This window comes from Eptatretus burgeri, chromosome 3, assembly GCF_056783735.1.
Source record: "Eptatretus burgeri isolate ZD-2024b chromosome 3, Ebu_testis_v1, whole genome shotgun sequence".
Taxonomy (NCBI): Eukaryota; Metazoa; Chordata; class Myxini; order Myxiniformes; family Myxinidae; genus Eptatretus; species Eptatretus burgeri.
In genome coordinates this window covers 30,048,353-30,075,903 of record NC_140963.1, presented here as the reverse complement: position 1 = coordinate 30,075,903, position 27,551 = coordinate 30,048,353, and the positions used below count along the sequence as shown (strand labels likewise).

The window sequence follows — 27,551 nt, the reverse complement described above, 5'->3', positions numbered from 1 at the left end:
CTCTCTCTCTGTCTCTGTCTCTGTCTCTGTCTCTGTCTCTCTCTCTCTCTCTCTCTCTCTCTCTCTCTCTCTCTCTCTCTCTCTCCCTTCTCCTTCTCCTTCTCCTTCTCCTTCTCCTTCTCCTTCTCCTTCTCCTTCTCCTTCTCCTTCTCCTTCTCCTTCTCCTTCTCCTTCTCCTTCTCCTTCTCCTTCTCCTTCTCCTTCTCCTTCTCCTTCTCCTTCTCCTTCTCCTTCTCCTTCTCCTTCTTCTTCTCCTTCTTCTTCTTCTTCTTACAGTTGTATTATCAGGAGAGGAGTTAACTTGTCATTCAGTGTTCCAAAATAATCAAATTCATCCCACCTATCAGTTTGGTCTAGTTCCAAACAAATAGTTATTATATATTTTGACCTTCTCAAAGGTAACGCATCATCTTGCATCATTTGTCGTGGATCTTTGAAGCTACTAAGTTAATTTTTGAGAATTTTCAGCTAATCAAAATTGTGAACACTCTCTATATATTTTGTTGTTGTTGTCGCAACAATAATGTGGCCATTAACAGCACATTGCAGCAGCAATTTATTTCTTTTTGATGATGCCCTTTTATTTCATGGCAACCAAATAACCATTATTTTAGACAAGAATCTCTGGTACTGTTAATGCAAACAAAACACAGACATGAAGAGATAAAGAAAACACACACACCACTCACATGACACACAATTGGTTATGTGTATGCATTACAAATAGAGATAAACTATCCAAATATACCTAAACTAAACCAAAACTGGCCTCCAAAGCCAGTCGCCGACTGGGCATCCTCCGTTGTGCAAAGTCCTTCATTGGCATACCTGAGCTCCTGACCACATACAAAGTTTTCATCTGCAGCCTGAAGGAGTACTGCTCTCCCCTCTGGGCTGATGCTCCTGCCTCTCACCTTTCTCGGTTTAACGCTGTGGAAACCAAGGCATTTCGGATCATTGGTATCTCCCATGATGAGGCTGAGTCTGGGTCTCTCACTCTCTCACCGCAGGCAGGTTGGTGGTCTTCTGTCTTCTTCTGTCTCCTCTCCGGCCTGCCTCCCCCCCCCCCTGATCTGTCTGAGATATGTCTCCCCAATATATCTACAGGGTGCTCAAGGTCTGCCAGCAACCCCTTCTGGTAAAACTTCCAAAATTAAGAATCACTGCTCACCTTCACTCTTTCATTCTTCTTTATTCCCCACCTTTGGAACAAGCTCCCACACTCTCTTCAATCCCACTCCTCCCTCCAGATCTTCAAAACAGCTGTTTACCTCTACCATCTCTTATCTTCCCCTATCCAAAACCATGATCTTTTCCACCCCTGCTGATCTTCCCCAAACGCACCTCTTTCAAATTCCCTGCTTTCCTTCCTGAAAGTCCCTGAAGTATCCATCTTGTTTAGCCTGTGAACGCCACCCCATCCCTCTCCCTTCCACAGATCTCCTCATGACTCTGTTCCACACTGTTTTTTCCTTCCCTCTCCCACCACTCTTGTCTCCTGCTTCCCTTGTTGTTCTTTCTGTGTTCGCTCTCATCACACACACACACACACGTATATATATATATATATATATATATATATATATATATATATATATATATATATATATATATATATAAATATATATATATATATATATATATATATATTGTTGCGAATTCGCGCCCGCCAGCGTGCGAGCGGCCACGTAACTCGAATCGCGGCACGTCGCCCACCGGACGGACAATTCCGTCGTGACCCTCTCGGACTAACGCCGGAAACTAGTCACGGGTGGGCCTTTCGGCCTCACCACGATCGTGCCAATCGGCCCCCCGCGTGGGATAGGGTTGTTCACCAAATTCGACCTACCTAAGTACCCACAAGGAGGGTAGACCGGGCGATCGCACCTCGCTGCAGGTTGACTTCGGACACGGGCCACTTTAAGCGACCCATTCCGTACTATCGGGATAACCGAGTGGTGTTATCGTCAACCTCGACGGTTCCGATTAATTCTCCGGCGTATTTAGCCCACTACCAACCCTTTACGTGAAGTAAGATGGAGATTCAATTAAAGAAAAGACGAAGCGAAACGGGAAAAACAGTTCAACATAAGGCACATTTATTCCGCGGCAAATGGAAAGCACACATATACAAATACAACAATTATGCACCAAAAGCAAATGTAAAAGAAACACAACAATTATGCACCAAAAGCAAATGCAACAAAAGAAACACAATGCAGATCTACTACCGACTATGCGAGCACACGGCAACACTTACACAGTTTTACTTTACAGACGGCGCCGACAACACATATACTCCAAAGCAAAAGAAAAAGGGGCCACCCTCAACGACAAGGGGGCAGACGTGGTCTGTGGGCCGAGACCGCGTCGAGCCTACCCGTCTTGTGATGAGCCGCAAAATGGCGGCGGTGCCCCGACTCCGCGCTCCTCCGCGGGCCTCGCTGGCACTGCCTGGAATGGGGTGGGAACGGGGCCCCCCTTTTCGCACTATCTCAGCGCGGGGGGATGAAACAGGGGGGGTTGTTGATGCTCTGGGGAGAGAGGATAGCTGGCTTGCTTGGGTCCCGCGACGAGCGACTCCACTGCGCCCTCGACCGCGTTCCCGGCTTCTCCTCTCTGCAGCTCCCCGACAGACTCCGAACCCCGACAGACCGACTCTCCTCCAGACCCGTCTTGACTGCTGCTGCCACAGTTCGCCGCCGCCACACCTCTCCAACTCGAGCCCGAAACAGAAACCTCTCTCCAACTTGAGCCCGAAACAGAAACTCTTTCCAACTCGAGCCCGAAACAGAAAACTCTTCTCCAACTCGAGCCCGAAACAGAAACTCTTCTCTCTCTGCCCCTGCCGCTGCCGCTGCTGCTGCCGCTGCCACACCTCTCCAACTCGCCCTAGCCCGAAAGAGAAAACTCTTCTCCAACTCGAGCCCGAAACAGAAACTCTTCTCTCTCGATCCGCCCCGCGCTCGGCGCTTTATAGTCAGCAGGAGAAACCATATGCAGATTTTCGGATCAGGATCGGCTCGGGGGCGGAGCCACACTCGCCCATTGGACGGAGGAAAAGTGGGCGTGAATCATTCCTGATCCTCGAATTTGCATATATCGATTCTACTCCGACACGCCTGGAGGCGGGGCCATATCGCCCCGCGCTCGCTGATAGGACGGAACAGAAGTGGGCGTGAATCATTCCTGATCCGACTTCCCCGGAAAGGCCGCTTTTTGCACCCGCTGCTCGGCACGCGCCCTGTACGAGTCCAGGATCGGTGCCCACAAGCGGTGCGGGAATGGTGGCAGAAGGAGGAGAGGTGAAGGTGGTGGAGGGTTTATTGTGGTGGTCCCTGGCCACGGTGACGCTTGGAATGGCGGTGATGCGATGATTGCGAGAGCGAGTTGTGACGGTAAAGGTCGTGGCTGTTGGCGTTGTTGTTGTTGTGAAGCGGCGTTGCGGTTGGTGGTTGTTGTGTGATGGCGGTTGAGACGTGGTTGGCTCAAAATAAAGATAGAACAGAAAAACGGCTATCTTAAAGGGTCGCAGCCCGAATGAATGACATTTATTCCCTCTAAACAACGGGTTTGGGCTAACTACACATATACTTTCAGAGATATCTCACCTACGGGACCTGAATGGTGGTTTGCGAATTTCCTCAACCACAACAATATGTATGTATGTATATATATATATATATATATATATATATATATATATATATATATATATATATATATATATATATATATATATATATGTACAATGTACATGTATATACAGCTCTGGAAAAAAATAAGAGACCACTCCAAAAAAAAATTAAATCAGCATCTCTATATGTATGGCAGCCAATTCCATTCCAGTGTCTGTTGAATTCTAACACAGGCACACCTCAATCTACTTCGTGAGGTACTGATTAGGTGATCACCTGAACCGAATCTTATTTAACAAGGAAAAGTATAAAAACCACTGCTATGGTCATCACTATCCTCTTGCAATAGGACCAGCTGGATGGCAAAAACAGTGCGAGTAGTACCTCAAAAGTTATTGGAATCAAAAAAATAACAATTGACCATGCCAAAAGAGTTGAAAAGAAAAGTTTTGAGTGAGGAAAAGAAGGGTTAAATTTTGGATCAACTGGCAGAGGGATACAGTGAGCATCACGTTGCTTCCATCCTTAAAATTTTGAAGACGGCGGTTCATAAGAACAATGTCAAGCAGCAGACATTGGGGACAACAAAGCTACAGACTGGGAGAGGGCGAAAATGACTTTCCACTGACCGGGATGACCGCCAACTCATTCGAATGTCACTCAACGACCGCAGGGTGACATCAAGTGAACTACAAAAATAATGGCAAACAGCAGCTGGGGTGAAGTGCATGGCGAGGACGGTTCGAAACAGGCTCCGAGGGGCAGGGCTGAAGTCATGCAAAGCTAGAAATAATCAATGAGAAACAAAGAAGAGCCAGACTGAGGTTTGCAAAAGCCCATAAGGATTGGACCGTGGAGGACTGTAGTAAAGTCATCTTCTCTGATGAGTCCAATTTTCAGCTTTGCCCAACACCTGGTCATCTAATGGCTAGACGGAGACCTGGAGAGGCCTACAAGCCACAGTGTCTCGCACCCACTGTGAAATTTGGTGGATGATCGGTGATGATCTGGGGGTGCTTCAGCAAGGCTGGAATCGGGCAGATTTGTCTTTGTGAAGGACTCATGAATCAAGCCATGTACAAGGTTGTCCTGGAAGAACACTTGCTTCCTTCTGCTCTGACAATGTTCCCCAACTCTGAGGATTGTTTTTTCCAGCAGGACAATGCTCCATGCCACACAGCCAGGTCAATTAAAGAGTGGATGGAGGACCATCAGATCATGACCCTGTCATGGCCAGCCCAATCTCCAGACCTGAACCCCATTGAAAACCTCTGGAATGTGATCAAGAGGAAGATGGATGGTCACAAGCCATCAAACAAAGCCGAGCTGCTTGAATTTTTGCTCCAGGAGTGGCATAAAGTCACATAACAGCAATGTGAAAGACTGGTGGAGAGCATGCCAAGACGCATGAAAGCTGTGATTGAAAATCAGGGTTATTCCACAAAATATTGATTTCTGAACTCTTCCTAAGTTAAAACATAAGTATTGTGTTGTTTAATAATGAATATGAACTTGTTTTGTTTGTATTATTTGAGGTCTGAAAACACTGAATCTTTGTTGTTATTTTGATCAGTTGTCATTTTCTGCAAATAAATGCTCTAAATGACAAAGTTTTTATTCGGAATTTGGGGGAAATGTTGTCAGTGGTTTATAAAATAAAACAAAAATGTTCATTTTACTCAAACACATACCTATAAATAGTAAAACCATAAAAACTCATAATTTTGCAGTGCTCTCTTAATTTTTTTTTAATATGTGTATATATATATATATGTATATTTATATGTATATGTATATGTGTATGTATATGTGTATGTGTATGTATATACATATATATACAGTATATATGTATGTACTATGCATGTGGAGACACTGAATATGTCCCAAGCAAGTCATCATTGTCCTTGCTAAAAGTTCGCCTTTGCTGGTTCAAGGTAAGGCCAAACCCTGAACACAGTTAGCAATGTTAGAGGGAGAGGACAGATGGCCTTGTTAAACACTTAGGAATTAACAAAAGGCTGACTATGGAAGAGAGACAGCTGCCCTTGTTGAACACTTAGGAAGTAACAAAGGCTGAGTGTTCCAACGTTTAAGTGAAGTAATCTTGTTTTGTACTAGCATTGCTTCAACAGGATAAAAAACAGGAAACAGGCCTTGCTATTAGTCAAGATAATGACAGGCAGCTGCAGAACCCAGGGGGGAAAGAACTAAAGATCTGTGCTTTGGACTCTCCTAATGGAAGTTGAGGGAGGGAACAGGATGAATCATGTTTGCAGGTGGTCATACAAGGGTCAGAGTAAAATTGTATATGAGGCAGAGCTGAACTAAGCCAGACAGAGCTGGGCTGGACTGACTACAGAGCTGGCCTGTCTCTCCATATGCATATGTACTTTGGTGTGTAAATAAACTCTTCTCGACCAAGATTGGTGTGGACAGAACTTGATTCCAATCAGTATGGACTTCACCTTGATCTCAACATGTATATGTATATATATATATATATATATATATATATATATATATATATATATATATATATATATATATATGTATATGAACATATATATTTGCATATATATATATATATATATATATATATATATATAAATATATATATATATATATATATATATATATATATATATATATATATATATATATATATATATATATGTATGTATATATTATATATATGTATGTGTATGTATGTGTGTATATATATGTATATATATATATATATGTATATATATATATATATATATATATATATATATATATGTATGTATATATTATATATATGTATGTGTATGTATGTGTGTATATATATATATATATATATATATATATATATATATATATATATATATATATATATATATATATATATATATTTGTACATATATCTGTGTATATATATATATATATATATATATATATATATATATATATATATATATATATATATATATATATATATATATATATATATATGTCTATATATATGTCTATATAAATATGGATATATATATATATATATGTCTATATAAATATGGATATATATATATATATATATATGTCTATATAAATATGGATATATATTTATATGTAGATATATATGTATCTCATCATTTCTCATAATTTCTCATCATTTCAAGATATACACATCTTAAAATCAGATCCTTTTCCAGCTTCTTCTTATGTTGATTTTCCAAAAGAGATAAAACTTAAGAAAGCAGTTATTAATATTCAAAACAAAGATAATAAATGTTTTCTATGGTCTGTTCTTGCTCACTTACATCCTCCACAATGGAATCCTGAAAGGGTTGAACATTACAAGAAATACAAGAATGCATTAAATGTTAAAGAATTAAAGTTTCCAATGTCATCGAGAGATATTCCTAAATTTGAGAAAATGAATAATCTCTCTGTTAATGTTTATGGATTAATGGATACAAACAAAGTTCAGATGTTAAAAATTTCAAACAACGATAAAAATGATGAAACACACATTGACCTTCTCAACTTTCCTTCAAAGGAAAACTCACATTATGCATTCATCAAAAATTTATCAAGATAAACCGAATCACAACTATACAAGAGAAAATGTAAAACGTATCCTTGTAAGAGATGTCTCAACTCCTTTCATACAAAAGAACAATTAAATCAACATTCAAAATATTGTAGTAATCATAAATCAACCGTAATCCATTTCCCAAAAGCAGGTTCAAACATATCATTCAAAGATTTTAACAAATCTATTAAACATCCATTTGTGATATTTGCTGATTTTGAAAGTATCCTTGAAAATATTGATTCTGTTTCTCCAAATCCAAAGAAATCATACACAAATAAGTATCAAAAACGTACTCCTTGTGGTTTCTGTTATTATATCAAATCATCTGTTGGTAATGAATACAAGTGAGAACTTTATAGAGGAGAAGATGCCTCAGAGCAGTTTGCAAGACGATTGGAAAAAGACTATAAGACGAATAGAAATAATGGTTAAAACCTAGAAACCAATGTCATTAACAAAGGGAGAGAAAAGGAATTTAGAAACAACAGTATACGTCATATTTGTGAGGAAAAAATTGAGGGAGCGGTCAAGGTTAGGGATCACTGTCGTCTTACTGGTATATATAGAGGTCCAGCTCATTCCAGTTGTTATCTTAATTACAAGCCCCAAAACTTTATTCCTGTCTTTCTTCACAACAACGCTCACTATGACACACATCTATTTATAAACGAACTTTCAAAGACATCTGGAGATATTTCTGTTATTCCTAACACAGATCAAAAATACATCTCATTCACGAAAACAATTCATACATTCCCCATAACCCATATCAGATTTCTTGACACATACAAGTTTATGGCAATTCCATAATCTAACTTAGCATGGAATATAGAAAAAAATTCCCGAATCTTAAATCACATTTCTCAAATCAAGAAGAGATTGATCTCCTATCTCAAAACGGAATATATCCGTATGACGATATGGATTCATTTGAGAAGTTTAAAGAAACACAACTTCCTTCAAGGGAACATTTCTATGGTAAGTTAAATATAACTCATATTTCTGATAGAGATTATACACAAGCTAAAAAGGTTTGGGAGAAGTTTAATATCAAGAATATTGGAGAATTTCATGATTTGTATCTTAAAACTGATGTATTGGTATTGGCTGATGTGTTTGAAACTTTTAGAACAGTCTGTCATGATAAAAATTCTTATGGATTCGACCCCGCTGACTATTACGCAGCCCGTGTTTGGCTTGGAGTGCTATGTTAAAAATGACAACACAAAATTTGCAATTAATCAGTGATGTAGATATGCTTTTAATGATAGAGAAGGTGAAAAGAGGAGGAATATCTCAAGTATGTTCCAAGAGATATGCTGAAGCAAATAACAAATATCTTCCTGATTATAATAAGAATGAGGACAACTGTTACCTGATGGATTATGATGCTAACAATTTGTATGGGTGGGCTAATGTCTCAATATTTACCTTGTGGAAAACTTAAATGGGTTGAAGAAAAACATAATGAAAAAGTTTTACAACACATTGTTGTCTCCTCTCAAAAAGAATTGGATGAAGCTGAAGTTGGATATTATTTTGAGGTTGATTTAAAATATACAGAAGAACTTCATCACAAACATAAGGACCTACCTTATGCCCCTGATAAAGAATGTCCAAGAAATGAATTGTTAAGTGATTACCAAGTCATTTAATATAAAAGGTAAATCTCCAGAAAAAACTACTTACTACATTAAATGATAAAGAAAGTTATGTTTTGCATCAAAGCAACTTGAGACAATATTAATCTACTGGGTTGAGAGTGAGGAAAATTCATCCGATTTATATATTTAAACAAAGTCATTGGTTAAAGAAGTACTGTATATTGATTTTAATACAAAAAGGAGAACAGAAGCAAAAACAGATTTTGAGAAGGACTTTTATATATTAATGAATAATGCTGTATTTGGAAAGACGATGGAAAATGTGAGGAATTGACAAAACATAAGACTTGCTACATCTTGGAAACAGGCCTCAAAGTTAATTAATAGACCAAGTTTTGAACGAGCGGAGGTGTTTTCAGAGAACTTTTGTGCTTTTCATTTGAAAAAAGAGAGTATTGAAATCGATAAACCTATTTATATAGGAACATCAATTCTTGACTTGTCAAAGTCGTTAATGTATGACTATTACTATAATAATTTATAATCAAAGTGTAGGAAAATGTGTCATAGTTATATATGGATACAGATAGTTTTATATTAGAAATTAAGACAAGTGATGTATATGAGGATATGATTAATAATATTGATATATATGATAAAATAATTATAAATCAGGTGATGTGTTGTTTTCATCAAAGAATAAAATAGTGGGGCAGATAACAGCAATTTTTGAGAGGAATCGTGCAAATGATGATACAAGCATCAAATTTGGCACATTTGTTCTCCAAGGGACTCTTATCAAATCTGCCTGATTGGCCATTTGAAGATCCAAATTTTGAAAAAATTTGAAAATAAAAAAAACTTCACAAAAGTCAAGATCACGAATCAATGTTGGATGCTGGCTGAGATTGGTGAATGTTTCAGAAACATCATCAAAGACGTTCTAAGTCTGCCATGCAGTTTTCTTCCCTATACTGTGGAAGGCAGACACGACGTTACATTCACGGAATGCATGGAAGTATGGGATCCCTCGAGCTTTCTCAGGCCCTATTGCAGAAACTATCTCATGGACTGGAACCCATCGTGCCTTGGCTCCTTGGCCAAAGGCAATCCACATGTTCTCAAGACCTAGTTCCTGTAAGGATGGCAGTACAGATATTGCTATGACTAGTACGTCCGTGTCATTAGCCTTTATGATTATGGACTTGCTACCATCCGTCGTTGCATCCCTGGCGTGTACAAATATTCGAGTGTCAGCTTCTTCATGACAACATGGAGACACAGCATCCAGTGACTTCCTTGTGTTGCTGATGGCATCTTCTCCTTTTGTGACAATGACTCTGCTTATCGTCTGTGCTTCACACATCTTTTCTGCAAGGAAGTGAAACAGCTCAGTCTTGTTGCTGTCACCTCGATGAAAGCTTCTCCAGTTACTTGGGGACTTACTGGTTCCTGTCACTCTTCTTTTGATTCCTTGCCCCTTTTCGACCTTGCCTCAGACTTCAGACTTGACTCCTTGTGCACATCAAACACTACGTCCACCCTCTCGTACCTGGCATTATAGGATTCCACCTTTGGGATGATGTCTTCTTTAGCATAGTCATAAAATATGTTTGAAGTGCATGGCGGTAGGGCATTGATAAGTGCAAAGCCATCAATGATGACTGCATCTCCCCTTGGTTCTCTGTCTGGGATGTTCACTTGCGCTTCAAGAATTTCAGCCAGCTGTGACTTCAAATTTTGTTGAAGTTTTTTTTTTCTTTCAAAATTTGGAATTTCAAATGGCCAATTGGGCAGATTTGATCAGAAAGCCCTGCAGAACAGAAATGCCAAATTTAATGCTTGTATCATAATTTGCACGATTTTTCTACAATCAACTGCACTAAAAAGGTTATTGGTAAGTTTAAAGAGGAATTGGGTGGGAAGGTCATCACTGAATTAATAGGATTCAGATCAAAGTCTTATTCTTTTACGTATATTGATAATAATAACATTGAAAGGTGTGATAAGAAGCTAAAGGGAATAAAGAAAAATATAATGAAGGAAACAATAAACTTTAAACATTATTACAACCGTTTCACCTTAAAGAAGGAAGAGTACAGAAAAAGAATACAATAAGAAGTTATAAACATCAGTTATATACAGAAGAGGTAAATAATAAAGCATTAGGAGCTTTTGAAGATAAAATATATATTTTAGAAAATGGAATCGATAGTCTCCCTTGTGGTTAAAAGTATGTGTTAAAATATTGGGTTTGGAATTTATCAGGCTTCTACCATCTTTTTACTGATTTGTAAATGATAGAATCAAGAAATAAGCAAACCAAAGAGTGGAGATGTAATCAGCCTTGGTATTTAACTGGGAAACATAAGAATGTGAGAAATATCAAATAAGTCTTATTGAAGAAATAACTGTGGTAAAAGTAGATAAAACAAATAAGCAGATAACTTTAATTACAAATAAGTTGGAGAATGTAAAGAAAAAAATATATATCCTTGAATGGACTGAAAACTTTGATGGTTATCAATTGAACAATGGAAAAACAATTTACCACAATCTCAAAATGATATGTGGCTCAGCAGGTGGTAAAATAAGAGCATTGAGAGAAGTTTATCATTTCATTTCTGCTCAACAAAGACACTTAAACCAAGAACCAAGTTCCAAGGTAAACTTTGTGAATACACTCGATGGTGATGAATGTAATAGGAAAATTAAGTTATTCCCCAAAGTAGAACATGGACAAATATTCATTGGTTCGCTCTTTGAGTGGAATGAAAATATGAAGGGGAAGAAGTGCTTCAATCAGTAAGTCAGTTTTACATTTGCTTGTATGGGAGGGGGAGGAAATCAGTCTCCTATTTTACATTTGCTTGTATGGGTGGGGGAGAAAATTAGTCTCAATTTTACATTTGCTTGTATGGGAGGGGGAAAAAAATCAGTCTCAATTTTACATTTGCTTGTATGGGAGGAAATTTTTTTTTTTTTTTTTTTTTGTATACCTTGGTCGAGGCTCGTATGAGAGCTAACACACAACTCACAGCAAGGAGGCATGAGACAAGAGGAGCGGGAGTGGAAGGGACAAAACATTGGGGAACAGAGACAGGTGAACTGTGGAAGGGAGAGGGATGGGGATGGGACGGGGAACATGGCGAGGAGAAGATGGACATTACAGAGACTTTCAGGAAGGAAAGCAGGAGAATTGAAGGAAGTGGGCTTGGGTGGATTATCGGGGGTAGAAAAGATCGAGGATTTGGATGGGGGAAGATAAGAGGTGGTGGTGAACAGCTGTTTTGAAAGCCTGGAGGGAAGAATGGAAAAGAATAGAGTGAGGAAGTTTATTCCAAAGGCGGGAAAAAAGAGGAATGAAAGAGTGAAGATGAGCAGTGATTCGTGATTTTGGTAGTTTTACCAGAAGGGGGTTGTTGGCGGACCTTGAGCGCCCTGTGGAAATGTGGTTGGGACAAATCGCAGAGAGAGCAGGGGGGCAAGGCTGGAGAGGAGTCGGTAGAAGACAGAAAGACCACCGACCAACCTGCGGTGATTGAGTGAGAGGCCCAAAGACTCAGCTTCATTGCGGGAGATGCCAATGATCTTAAAAGCCCTGGTTTCGACAGCGTGAAGTCGAGAAAGGTGGGAGGCAGGAGCACCAGCCCAGAGGGGAGAGCAGTACTCCATCAGGCTACGGACAAAAGCTTTGTAAGTGGTCAGGAGCTCAAGAGGGCCGAGGAAGGACTTTGCACGACGGAGGATTCCCAGTCGGCGACTGGCTTTTGAGGCAAGGTTGGAAATGTGACTTTCCCAGGAAAGGTCATGGCAGATAGTGAGACCCAGAAGCTTGAAAGAAAAGACTTCTTCCAGAGGATTGTTGAGAAAGTGGATGGGGGGGTTTTGTAAACGGTCCTTTCGAAGAGACATAGTGAGAGTGTGAGATTTGTCTGGATTGAAAGACATGTTCCACTTGTTGGACCAGTTTGTGATTTTATCCAGATCTGCAGTGAGCGAAGAAGCTGCTGCTTGCCGGTCTGAGGGATGACAGATGGTACGGCAGAGGGTGGAGTCATCGGCAAAGAGAAATAGAGGATTTTCCAGAGAGTCCGAGAGATCATTGATGAAAACCAGAAAAAGAACAGGGCCCAGAACGGTACCTTGAGGAACTCCAGCCTGCACAGGAAGAGGGGATGAAAGAACTCCATTTAGGGCCACACGTTGACTGCGACAGGAGAGGAAGTCTGCGAGCCATGAGTGGAGATGGCCTTGAATACCATGGGAAGAGAGTTTGGTGAGTAGTGCAGGATGCCAGACTGTGTCAAAAGCAGGTGATATGTCCAGGGATACGGCTCGGATTTCCTGTCTGGCATTGAGGACCTCCATCCATTGATGGGAGAGCAGTAGCAGCATATCCAGGGTAGAGTGACCTGGTCTGAAACCAAATTGATGATTGGAAATCAAGCCATTGGAGAAGAGGAAGGATTTCATGTCTGAAGCGATGATGGATTCCATAACCTTGCTGATGATTGGGAGAAGGCTGATTGGTCTGTAGTTACAGGGATCTGTTTTTGCACCTTTTTTATGCAGGGCAGTGATGTTAGCAGATTTCCAAGCAGATGGCAGATGACCTTGGGAAAATGAGAGGGTGAATAGAACAGAGAGAGGGTGAGCAAGAGCAGAAGAGCAGGCTTTGAGGACACGTGGGCTGATGCCGTCTGGACCGGTTGCAGAATCTGACTCGAGGTTTGAAAGCAAGCTCTCCACCTTGTCAGGCGAAAAGGATACAGAGTCCAGGGACAGTTGGGTGCGACTGGGTAAAGTGGGTAGAGATAGTGATGGGTTTAGGACACAAGATTTAGCTGCAAACACCGAGTTTAGACATTCAGCTTTATCACGTGTGGAATCAGCAGTGCGGCCATTTGAGGTAAGGGAGGGGATGGAGGGGGAACATACACCAGAAACAGATTTGATTAAACAAATGGGATTGGTGGGGAGAAAATCAGTCTCTTATTTTGGGCTTTTGGAGCTTGAGTCAGAAAGTTTTTCCTTTTTCCCCCATTCATTTGAATGCCTGCCTCAGAACCCCATTTATCTTCTACTTATATGTGTATATGTATATATGTATGTATATATGTATATATTTGTATATATGTATATATATATATATATATATATATATATATATGTGTGTGTGTGTGTGTGTGTGTGTGTGTGTGTGTGTGTGTGTGTGTGTGTGTGTGTGTGTGTGTGTGTGTGTGTGTGTGTGTGTGTGTGTGTGTGTGTGTGTGTGTGTGTGTGTGTGTGTGTGTGTATATATATATATATATATATATATATATATATATATATATATATATATATATATATATATATATATATATGTATATATTGTTGTAGATTTCCGCCTGCCCGCGTGCGGACGACCGCTTCTAGCCAATGTTGGCCGCTCTCGCCCACCGAATGGACAATCTAGTCGCAGCTTTCCGGATCAAACGCCAAAATCCCGTTACGGGTGTGTTTTAAGCACACCACAGCCTAGTCAACACTCTACCCGCGCTACAGGGTCAATCGCCGAATTGTCGATATACCTAATTAATCACGCGGGCAGACTAGCGAGAGACTGTACCTCAACGGGGCCCGCTTGGAAACGAGCCGCTTCAGCAGCTCGCTTTGTTTTGGGATAACCGAGCGGGGTATTATCGCGAAAGCCCCGTTGGATCCAATTCTATTATCGGCTATTAAAAAGCCAGCTATTATTCCGAACTCAATACGGCAGTTCAATGAATGAAAAGGACGCGACGAACGGGTTAACATTCACACAAGCACATTTATTTGCACACACAACACATATGCAGTCATGCAGTCATGTATGCAATCAGGCGAGGCAAACAAAAGCAATGCAATGTACAAGCATGCAATTAATGGGGGTAGGACAAGACGCGAGCAAGAAAAAGAACTACCACCGTTCTATTAATTTCGTACACTTATACAGTTCTACCTAAAGACATGGCGCCACAAATTTCATTCAAAAGAAACAAGGAAAAACCCCAGGAAAGACGAGGGGTAGACTGGACCTCTTGGGTCTTTATGAGCACGGAGCTGTGATGACCGCAGAAGCTCCGAGAGGCTGGGCTGGTTACCTTCACCTTCGTGGTGCCTCGCTGGGGTGACCTGCGATGTCCCGTCCTCACGGCAGCTGGTGTGACCGCGGTTCCGCTCAGGCCTTGTCGGGCGGCCTGTTGATTCGGGCCCAGCCTGCAACGCCTCAGAGGAACAAACGGGTCTTTTGTTCTCTTCGAGTTGATGTTCTCTTGAAGAGCCCGTCCGTCCCTTTGCGTTGCTCGGACTGTCTCGAAGCCCAATCATCTCGGACCGTTCGGTGCCGGCTGGCGACCTCTCTCTGACTCTCCCCACATCCCGCACACGAACGCGCAGTTCTGCGCGGCACGGCAGGCTTGGCTGCGCTTCCAGCTCCCGTCTCCTCGGCGAACGCAGACCTCCACTGCCCTCCACTGGACTCGAACCTTGATCTTGGCACCACTCCAAACCCAAACCGACTGACTGACTCACTGCGAGCTTGGCGTTCTGCGTGCTGTTATATAGTATCCATGAGGCGAGGTTTGATCTTCGATCCCTCACCTCTGACCCCCGCTGGCTCCACCCCCCTCGATCTCCCGATCCGAATTTCGAGGTGAAGCTCGGAGCGAGCCGACGTGGTTGAAATCACCGTCGCTGGTGCCAACAAAGGAGAGCGGACGTGGGTGAAATCACCGTCACTGGCAACGAGGAAACCCCCGCGTCTGTTTGCAGCGATGCCGTTTGCCGGGAACTCGCCCTAGCTGGCGCAAAGATGGCGGCGTTTGCGGAGTTTAAGGTCAAGCGATGTTGTTCGTTGTTTGTTATTTTGGGAGATGTGGTTTGGGAGATGGTGGCTGTGGTTGGCGTTGTGAAGAAGGTGATTGTGGTTGGCGTTGTGGAGAAGGTGGTTGTGGAGGAGGCGGTTGTGGTTGAAATGTGGTTGGCGTTGTGGAGAAGGTGGTTGTGGTTGGCGTTGTGGAGAAGGTGGTTGTTGTGGTTGAAATGCGGTTGGTCCAAAATAACGATAGCAAAAGAAAAATGGCTACCTCAAAGATCACAGCCCGGTACACGAATAAATCCCTTTAAACATCGGTGGGGAAATCTATCTGAACACAGACTTATCGACATAACTGATCTAAGGGCCTATATGGTGCTCTGTGAATTTCCACAACCATAACAATATGTATGTGTGTGTGTGTGTATATATATATATATATATATCTATATATATATATATATATATATATATATATATATATATATATATATATATATATATATATATATATATATATATATATATATATTGTTACGGATTTCAGTATACGGTCTGATGAATGCATCCACACATCCAGGTCCTCAGACAGTTATTTCCTTAAATGCATGTTCAGATTAGCCCCATCCCCATGTCTAATGGGATCTTAAATGTGATGCATTGAGAAGGGTAAAGGATAGATCCCCTCTCTTATGGGAAGCTTTTTTCTTTATGACAGACAGGTTTACACACATTTCTTTCATGAGCACTGAAGCCCGCCCCCATTCTTCCTCAGTAGCAATCTTTCATGAGCTCCGATGCCCGCCTTTTTGGGGAGCGCACGGGTCGTCATGGTAGCCGCACGCCAGTGGGGCGGGGTGAGCTTGGGGCAGACGGAACCCCACGGAGATGGCCCGGAGATATAAAAACGAGCTTGAGGTACGTTCTGAAGAGAAAAAGTGACCAGAGAAAAGTGTGAGGAGAAAAGCGTGAGAAGTGAAAAAGTGTGAAGAGAAAAGTGTGAGGAGAGAAAAGCGTGGGGAGAGAAAAAGTGAGGAGAGAAAGGAAGGGGAAAAAAGCGTTCTGAAGAGAAAAGCGTGAGGAGAGAAAAGCGAAAGGAGAGGAAAAAGCAAACGGCGAGAGAAGCGAGCAAGAAGCGGGTGTCTGACCAGCACCGACGAACCAATTCGTCCTTCCCAGTGCTTCGGAAAGCGAGCGTGTTGTGCGCGTGTGAGTGTCTGACCAGCACCAACGAGACAATTCGTCCTTCCCAGTGCTTCGGCAAGCGAGCATGTGGTGGGTGTGAGCAGCGCCGCCAACAAGTGAGGCACGGGTCGATCACCAACAACACCAGGGTCTAAACTCATGACAGACGATCTCGATGCCCCCCAGACTTCGACTGGAGTTCAAGGCTGCCCTGCGAGAGGGTGCACGGCAAAGCTGGGTGCTGGCGGCGGACGTAACACGCACGCACGCATTTCAGGACGTTTTCGCTTCACTGACGACTTTCTGGTGAGCGAGACGATTCTTTCCCCTTTCCTCCCCTTGAATGATCTGCTGGGTACCCTTGTCTATGTTTAGCTGTACGTAAGTCAACCCCCTATAAGCATCTGCTCTTTGTCTCTTTCCTGGCATTTTAATTGATTTTGCTTTGAAATTCTTTATTTACCTCAGCAAATAAAAATTTCTTTTTATTTATTTATTTTATTATGAACATATTATTTGTCGATTTCCAACCTGTCCGTGTTTGTCCTTTCCTTCCATTGGTCTAGCATTGTCCGAAACCGAGATAGACTGGGAGGTAATTACTACAGATTTGACCAAAAATCGTCGGCACGCACCAGCGGTTAAAACACTCGGCTGCCCTAATTAAACTCTAATCGAGATAACATTGGTGCTTTGCCGAGGGTACGCTCCTTGCTCAGGTAACCACGTGACCTCTAGTTAAACGGAATAATTAGACGGTGAACACTGGAACTCGTGGTTGACTGGGTGGCGTTCGTAGTTTTAAGACAACCCACCGTACCACAACGTTAATTGTGAGCATTGGCCCCAGGTCCGGCTCAACCGAGGCCAACCGGGGATTAATCCCCCTGAGTGACAAGCTGGCGTCTCGGTACCCGTGGCCACAACAATATATATATATATATATATATATATATATATATATATATATATATATATATATATATATATATATATATATATCAATATTAGATCCATGCATGCAGTGGTCCAACACGACATTTTGGGAATTTTGTCGATTTCAGTAAATGATTATATTTTTGTCATGTTTTCTATTTTATCATACGATGTGTATGTATTGTAACACTAGCACTGCTCTCTGGTTCACAGCTTCGATTGTGTTTATTGGGATGAGGTATGCTTTCATTCTTTGCTGGGTGCTGCACAGATATTTGTTGCCAATCCCTGTTGCATTTCTTTCCTTTAGCAGATTTCATGGCAGTTTTCTTCCCTTGGGTATTTTCCTGGATGACTTTTTGTGTTCTGAGCTCTTCCATTGTTATTCGGTTAGTTTTGATGTCTTTTTATTGGTCTCATGCCTGGTGTTGGCTTAATGGTTAGAGTGGTCGGCTTGGGATCCCAGGATCCTGAGTTCTAATCCCACTCAGCTGTTGAATTAATACCAGGAAGGGTTGACTCTGCCTGTTATCTTTCTGAGGTGGCAAAATGAGTGCCAGCTTGCTGGTATCCTGTGTCGGAGTGGCAACCCATCCAGGATTGTGTTCAATAGCCAATGAGACTGATTGGGCAGCACCAATGCTCTGTATAGAGTATGGTCCCAATGGATGGATAGATATGTTAGTCTCACCCTGAAAGGGCTATGAGACTGTGTGTGTTTGTGTGTGTGTGTGTGTGTGTGTGTGCGTGCGTGCGTGCGTGCGTGCGTGCGCGCACGTGTGCGCGTGTCCCTGTGTCCCTGTGTGTCCCTATGTGTCCATGTGTGTCCACATGCAGGTTTACTTTATCGGGCTCCCAGGTAACAAACTTTAACATAATGCCCCCAGGTGTGTGAAAGAGGTCTCTGTCTTGAAAAGTGTTAAATATTGAGGTTTTCTTAAGCACTTTGGGAATCATGTGAGTGCAGTGAAGGAATCTGAGTATATTTTGATAACTTCAAATAAAGAAAGGTAATTATCGCCTGTATTGAAGAAAACTATCAAGTGTGATAAAAATGAAATAGAATCTTGGGATTTGCAAATTTCTTTTGTGGAAATGGAAGGTTTTTTTGCAGGTTAATGTAAATAACAACATATTATTTTTTACGTCTGCTTCATAAACCGTAAAGGAAAATTATTGCCATCATCATGAAGGATGTGGACAAGATAGGTGCAGTGGTGTTTTTTAGCAGAGTAAATGTTGATAGAACAGGGGCTACAGCCTTTGAGCAAAGAAGAAGATAATTAAGATAGTCTTTCAAGGATAGCAAGGGTCTTTCAATCAACAAGTAATTAATGCATGGAAAGGTCTCTCTGGAAAGTTAGTCGCAGCAGAAACGGGAGGATTAAACTGGAAATAGATAGGTATAGAGAAGCATATAGGAGATAGAGGGGCACAGGGATATTAGCACTACCTGTAAGTAGCTTTCAAGAGTATAAATGGATGATTGTATAATCTGAGGGATTGTGATCTTCATGTTCCTCTTCTTCTTCTTCTTCTTCTTCTTCTTCTTCTTCTTCTTCTTCTTTCTTCTACAGCGGATCATCCGTATGATCCGCATAGTGATTTGGCACATGTTTTACACCGGATGCCCTTCCTGACGCAACCCTGGTCGCCTCTTACGACACAGGGATATGGTACACCTATTTTAACCAGGGTATACACCGGCCCAGTACACTGGTACTCATTTCGCCAACCTCGGAAGGATGACAGGCTGAGTCAACCCCCTGGTGTATTCTTAATTCAGTGCCCCAACGGGGCTTGAACTCAGGACATTTTGGATCCCAAGCCGCTGCCCTAACCACTGCGCCAACACCAGGCTATAATCTGAGGGGTTGTGATGTCTGTAAGTATTGGTCTCGTAAAAAGAATGTGTGGTCGGTATTTTGGCATTAATTACCCGAAAACCGCCTTCGCCCATCCCCCCCCCCACCCCACCCCCATTTTGTTTTTTAAATTGTTCATTAATTTTTAACACCCTTATGATGCTCCTAAGCCTGCCACACTTTTATCATTCCAACTCCTCCCCCCATTACCCCAAATTAATTTGTCATCACTTACAAAGGGCAGAGTAGCTTCTTGTGAGCCAACGGCCATCCAAATCTAGTTCCCAACTGTGTCCGCAGACGTCCTCCTGCAGTTGGGTTACTTTTTTCTGAGGAGGATGGTGGCAGGATTTGCACTCCGGCCATCGTAAAACCCTTCATTCCGCAAAACATACGAAAAGCAAAAAGAAATCTGAAAACCCACTCCGTGGTAGTACCTCCGATGCAGCTGCCCTCCGTCGGGCAGCTCACCAGATGACGGGATTGGGGTAAAGCCTTCAGGACCCCCACTCTTTGATGAAAGGAGGGAAACTATGGGATAACCTTCCCGGTTCAGATTGCGATTGTGTGTGTCATGGTGGTGCTGAGGTGTCGTCCACCAGACGGCGGTTTCCTTGGGTTAACCTTAGGCGATCCCTTCATTTGGGGGCCTGGAATGCCCTATCCCTAAGAGAGGATGATCACCTGTATCTGTTAGCATCTTAGCTCAAGCATTTGGACATCGGAATTGCTGCACTCTCTGAGGTTTGGAGACCGGATTGCGGTGAGATCATGGTGGGTGGTTGCACCTACAATTGGTCTGGTCGCTCTGATGATTACCATGCCCAAGGAGTTGCTTTAGCTGTGTCCAAGAAGCTGGCTCCAATGATAATTGAGTTAACACCAGTTAACGAGCGTATTATGAGACAAAGGATTTGTTACTCCTTGGGTGTCATTGCCCTGGTCTCTGTATATGCTCTGACTGAGGCGAGTAATCTCACCGAAAGGATGCATTCGATGCCACGCTCGAGTATGTGGTTGATTAGTGCCCCAGGCGAGATACTCTTTTAATCTTGGGGGATTTCAGTGGGGACTGGAACTGATTGGGATGACTTTGCAAGAAGTCATGGACTTGAGTTGGCTGTTCATGGTTTCAGCGTCCACAAGCTCATTGCTGGACTTGGTATTCCAATGCAGGCAGTGTGGCAAAGGAGATTGACCATGTGCTCGTTGATGGTCGCTGAATGATGATCCAGAACTGCAGGGTCTACCGGAGTGCTCATTTCCTCAATACGAACCACAGGCTTGTGTTAGCAACTCTGAAGCAACACACCTCAGACACTGGTGCTCAAGGCTTGTGTTAACAACTCTGAAGTTGCAGCTTAAATTCAGGATAATGGTACCATCCCAACCGAGGCTGGATGTTGACAAGTTCAAGGATGAGAGGGAAGCTGATGAGTTTGCGAACAGGCTGAGTGGGGATTTGGGGGGCCTGTGTGCTTTGGGAAATCCTGAAGAGTTGTGGAGTGCCTTCAAGACCACCATCCGTGATGTTTCCGGTGGATGTCTTGGAACTCACCGAAGGGCGAAGAAGAATTTTGTCTCTCAAGGGACACTGGATACCATTGACCAGAGTCGCAGGGCCAGGCTGAATGGCAGAACTGAGCTGTTCAGGGAGCTGAGGCGTAAAAATGTGCCTGCGTTAAGGGTGGACAAGGCATATGTGTGATGAATCTGTGCGGGGGTGGAGCATCACCTGTGGTCAAGTGATTCTCGTCCTGCTTACAAGGGAATTCATGCATTGCGTTTCTTCAAGCCCGTCCCACGGTGTACTGCAGTTAGAGCAGAGGGTGGTGGACTCTTGACAGAGGAGTCCGAAGTGAAGGCCCGTTGGGCCAGTTACTTTGAGCGGCTGCACCAGGCTGATACACCAGCTGTCGAGTTGGATGTCAGAGGTGTTGCTATCCCTATTGCTGACCCTCCAATCAACTGTGGTCTACCATCACTTGTGGAAACACAGGCGGCGGTGAACCGGTTGAAATGGAGTAAAGCTCCTGGGATACATGGCATCCATGCTGAACTTCTGGTTGAAATGCTGTACTCGTGTCGTTCCATGCAGTTCTGTGCTCTGGCTCGAACACAAGCATCATGTCAACTGACTGGAAGAGGGGCTTGTTGTCCCTTTCTCCAAAGGGAAGGGTGATCGCCAGGACTGCAACAACTACTGAGGGTTGACATTGCTCTCAGTGCCGTGTAAAGTCTTTGCTCGGATAATTCTTCATAGGGTTGGCCACCATCTGCTTGAGCACCAGCGTCCAGAGCAGTCAGGCTTTTCACCAAAGAGGTCAACGATTGATCATATCCTTGCTCTTCGGGTCCTCACCGAACGAAGATGAGAGTTTCGGCAGGGGCAGCCCGCATCTTTTGTTGATCTCCACAAAACATTTGATTCAGTGAAGAAGTATTCCCTCTGGAACATTCTCAGTATTCGTGTGGTGTTACCAAAACTGATCAATGTGATTTCTGAACTATACTCTGGTATTGAGAATGCTCTGAGGTGTGGTGGTTCCATCTGACGATTTGCAGTTGTTACTGAAGTTTGCCAGGGGTGTGTACTGGCCCCCACACTTTTCAGCACTTGTATGGACTGGATTCTCGGTAGGATGTCGGAGAGATCAAGCTGCGGTGGCCCTCGGCGTGGTGAATGAGGAGTCGGAGCTGCTGGGATTACAGGTTTCCTGGGTCAAAACTAAGACCCAGGCTTTCATTGACATCTTGGATGCTGCTATCTTGTCTGTACCTGTTTGTGGTGAGGATGTTGATATCATGGAGAGATTCACTTGCCTTGGAAGTGATATTCATGTCTCTGCTGGCTGTGAGTCAGAGGTCAATAGACATCCGGGTTGGGCCTGGGGAGTCATGGATTCACTGGATCATAGGGTGTGGCCGTTCCCTGTGCAGGAGGATGAAAGTCTGAGTCTTCAGGTCCTTTTTGCTTCCATTCTTGCTCTATGGATGTGAGACTTTGACTCAGACCAGAGATCTGAGATGGTGACTTAATTCCTTTTGGGACCAGATCTCTTCGGAGAATCCTTGACTATAACTGGTTGGACTTTGTGTCCAATGAGTAGTTGCTGAGAGAGACTCAAATTAGATTTGTTACCTTCATAGTCCATGAGCATCAGTTGCGGCTGCATGGACATATGGCTCATTTTCCTGATGCTGATCCTGCTGACCAGATTATCTCATTGAGACCACGTGCCTCATTGCAGCAGGTTGATCAGCATCTCAAGGAGATGGGGATGGGCCAGTTATCTACCTGGGGGATGGCAAGACGGAGGCCCCTGGAGTCGACCGGCGGAAAGTGGAAGCAGCGACGCGCAGCTCCGGTGCCTGCTCCCATACCTGACCTGTTACTTGATGGATTTTTTAAATCTGGTGTTGGTGTTGCATGGGCAGGATGGGCTGAATGGCCTCTTCCTATGTCAAATGTTCTTGTTGTTCTTACTTGTGAAATAAGATATTAGTAGCATGTGGATATATTGTAGCTGAAAATTATTTTGCAGGTATAAACATGTTTTTTTATGGCTCCCCTGCATCCTACAGGGAGAGAAGGGATTTTTTATGTGTATACATTGTTGAGGCTCGTTTGAGAGCTAACACACAACGCACAGCAAGGGGGGGCATGAGACAAGAGGGGTGGGAGAGGGAAGGACAAAACAGTGGAGAACAGACATAAGGAAATCTGTGAAGGGAGAGGGATGGGTTGGGGAACATGGGGGTACACAAGATGGACACTCCAGGGACTTTCAGGAAGGAAAGCAGGCAATTTGAAGGAGGTGGGTTTGGGGTGGATTAACGGGGGCAGAAAAGATCGAGGTTTTGGATGGGGTAAGATTTGAGGTGCTGGTGAACAGCTGTTTTGAAGGCTTGGAGGGAAGAATGGGATTGAAGCGAGTGGGAGAGTTTATTTCTGAAGGTGGGAAAAAAGAGGAATGAAAAAGTGAAGGTGAGCAGTGATTTGTTTATTTGGGTAGTTTTACCAGAAGGGAGTTGCTGGCGGACCTTGAGCGCCCTGCGGAAATATGGGGAGGACATATCGCAGACAGCGCAGGGGAAAATGATCAGCACCTCAAGGAGATGGGGATGTTGTTTTTGTTTTTCGTATTGTTTTTCGAAGGCATATTGTTTTTCGTAATTATTTTCTTATTTTCCTTGTTTCTTTTCATACAACAATTCCAATCTCACATCATGATTTCATTTCTGAGCTAGTCCTCAAAGTTTGGTCCAAAAGCTACTTTGGTCCAATACCTTCAATCCCCTTTTAGATTTTTCGATTTAGGCCCCTGGTCCGATTTTAAGGGGTCAAACGTGAAACACTAAACATCACATATTTTGCCTTGCCTTGTATTTATATCAGTAGAGATGAAAGTTGGCATCAAGGTGCTTTCAAATAGCCCATAAAAGGCTGTTTCAAAACATTTCAGATTAATCATTTTCAGGATTATACGATGGTCAAAGGTCAAAATCGGTTGCAAAATTGTGTTTTTTGGCTTGCCTTGCTTTGGCATTTCAACCAATCCTGGCAGGAATTGGTGAGATGATGCCTTGCCAAAGATTCTCCAGATTGAAGTCAACAGACATTTCTGATTCTGATGTACCACACTATGTTGCAGTAAGAGCATTGGGGCAGCCAAAGTAGTTTCTTGGCAAGGGTTATGCTGGTTGGTTTGCTGTTGCCTTCTCAGAAACAGATATTAGCTTGGTGCTTTTCTTAAATACCACTGAGGAAGGAGCAGGTGGTTCAATGTCAAAATTAGATGTGAAGTTATGGCTTTTATCTTGCCAAGCATTTGTATTTCAATCAGCCAAGACAATAATGATGCCAGCCATCCTTAAATCTACTCTATTTTATGACTCCTATGAAATGGGGTTGATGGAAGAGCAAGGGGTCATTGCATTAACTTTTGAATGTCGCTGATTCTAGTTAAACATTGTAGAACTTAACAAAACAAAAAACACCATATTAACCTAATTACAATGCCAAGGATGCTACTGCTTCGGAGGGTCTCAGAAACAACATGATTCATGCTCTGAATAGCAGGCATGTGTTGCCCTTTAGAGATGCATTATATTTCCAGAAATACTGCTGCGACAGTCGACAGATATGCAGTTATTATTTCACAACTGTTTCCATCCATTCATCCATCCATCCATTGGGACCATTCTCTGTTCAGAGCATTGGTGCTGCCAAAGCAATCTCCTGAGCTATTGGACACAATCCTGGATGCGTCGCCACTCTGACACAGGATACTCAAAAGGCTCAATAATCCCAGCAAGCTGGTACTCATTTTGTCTGACCTCAGAAGGATGACAGGCTGAGTCAATCCCTCCCCTCACCCCCATTGGTATTTATTCAATGGCCGAGCATGATTTGAACTCTGGATCCTGGGATCCCAAGCCTGTCACCCTAAATATTAAGCCAACTCCAGGCATACAACTGTTTGTTTCATAGAAACATGGTGTCGCTCACTGTGCAAGATCTTGTACCAAGTGTTGGAAATAGTAGGTCATATTGAACCATTCCTTAGATAGAGTAACTGCAATATCAGTGATTTATTGGGGTCTTTTGATTCCTGCCTTCAGACACCATTCCAAGACATCCCAGATCGGTTTTATTGTGACTTAAATGACCACTGCTGATATTCAATGATGTTCTCAAGCTTAATTCTAACAGGCTGCAATTTGGCAAATAGCATTGTTTCGCATCGAGACATAAGGGCCCTCAATTTTGTAGATCTGGTGTTATCAAATTTGTTCAGGTTTGTAAAGTTTTTCTGAAAAATGTGCTGTTAGGCAGTAAATGTCACTTTGGTCAATTTCACAGTGACTTATGTTGAAGCATAGATGTCTTGTACACAATTGGCCACAATGCATATGTGACGTCACATGTGTTTAACAGTCGAGGAATGAACCCACAAACACAAGTGATTTCACGCGTTTCATAGCCAGTTGTGGGAAAGACATGGCTGCCTCCACATAAATGACTGAGAAATTTATGGTTTAAGTTGCTGCTTAACCATGCACTTCTTCATGAAGAATTGAAAAGGGAAAATTTGATGTGTCAGATCTAATATTTTTCTATTTTTCAACGTTGCATTTGGATTCATTTTATAATCTCAAGCACATTGTCAAAAGATTGAATTTATTGAATCACTGAAACATTGACACATACATGTGCCTTTTAGCGAATGCATTCTGCACACCTTTCCATAATAATGCCACCAGAAAAGAAATAAATAATTGGAATTCTGCTTGACCTACATATGTATATTAAAAAGCCAATGCAAAGTAAAGAAGAAAAAGAGCAATCAGAGATTGCAGACCCTCACCAGGACTTTTGTGTTGTGTATTTTGTGTGGCATTTGTGGACTGGTATGCTACGTAATTAATGAGAGACATAATTAGAACTGACACTTTATAACTACTGGCAGTGATGACCGGGTACCAAGACGTCCTGTTTTGATGCAAACCCCGCTTTGATTGGACACCTGACTCTGACTCACGACATTTTTTATCAATTGAATTTAGAATGGGATTAAAATAAATTCAATTCAAATCAAATGGATGACCAAATATGTACAGTCCTGCATTGGAGTAATCAGAAGGAACCTAAACAACCAAAAAGCAAAGATGAAGTCATCAGGAGGAACCTGGATAGGAGTCACATCCCAGCTGCTACTCCTCTTCCCTCAAACCCATCCAGGCACAGCCAAGTAAGCCTTAAAAAAAAATATATATATATATATATATATATATATATATATATATATATATACAAATATATATATATACAAATATATATATATATATATATATATATATATATATATATATATATATATATATATATATATATATATTAAGGTGTGTCTAATGACTACACGAAAAATTTAAGTTTGATATTTTATATCGACCAGGTAAAATTTGTGTGCCACTTTATACAAAAACACCATATCCAGAATTAAAACTTGATAGCACATTTACTACTTGCTCAACGAGACCAAAGGTATACACAGTTGCGCTCAAAGCCGGTCACTGCTCTGTTTACTGGCATTGTGGCCAGTGGCCACCCATAATATTTTTTTGGTGACACACCAAAGCAAAATAGACAAAACATAAATATTATTAATTGTAAGTTTTGTTTTTGAGTTACCCTCTCCAAAGACAGCCCTGCACAATGCACAGCACATCTAGCCTGCGAAGCCTGACAGTGCAAAGCAGCACCACACATTCGACCGACAGCTCACAATAAATTGTAACACAATTTTATATCACAGGGCATTGGCTGCAGCATACAGCTTTGTATTATTTATCTCGACTGCCTGTTGATGTAATCTTTGTGATGCTTATTCCATTCAATGTTTGGCTGTTTGCCATTGTTTGGCTTGTTTGCAGGTGAAATGGCGAAGTTAACTAGGAAAAAGACTGAGATTTGGTTGATTGGTGGCACAGAAGACCACTTCAGTTGTGCTTAGCTACCTTCACGAGGAGAGGCGCTCAAGGTGCTGTTTGATTTTCATATTATATACAGAAAGAACATAGTCTAAATGACAGTGTGAAGGAAACGGTCACAATGATCCTACAAATTTGGGAACGAGCACGGATACCAAGGAGGGCTAAGAATCATCTCTGGGATCAGCTACGACGTCTTCACAAGGAATGGCAGGGCCTGAAAAAAATATCACAAGGAAGTCAGCGACAGAAGAGGGAAAGCGTGATGCTTTCAGGGATTCTTTGGACAATGTCTTTGATATTACACATGAACAGGCCATGATGATGATCAAGATAGAAGACGATTGGCAGTTTTTGAAGGCTCAGCGTGAAAAAGGACGACATGGTTCGATTGCAGGAATTGACATGAAACTC

The 27,551-nt window shown here is 42.2% G+C and overlaps 1 protein-coding gene across 9 annotated transcripts in view; it reads left to right on the top strand.

Moving 5' to 3' along the window:
* The window catches only part of MOCOS (molybdenum cofactor sulfurase), a 366,395-nt gene that overhangs the window by 104,480 nt on the left and 234,364 nt on the right, over window positions 1-27,551 (top strand). Inside the window, exon 2 of one of the 9 annotated variants that reach the window (XM_085872808.1) lies at window positions 27,081-27,187. The exons of the other annotated variants lie outside the window; for them this stretch is intronic. The gene's annotated coding sequence lies outside the window, so the exon portion shown is untranslated. The remainder of the gene's footprint in view (window positions 1-27,080; window positions 27,188-27,551) is intronic. 9 annotated transcript variants of the gene reach the window in all.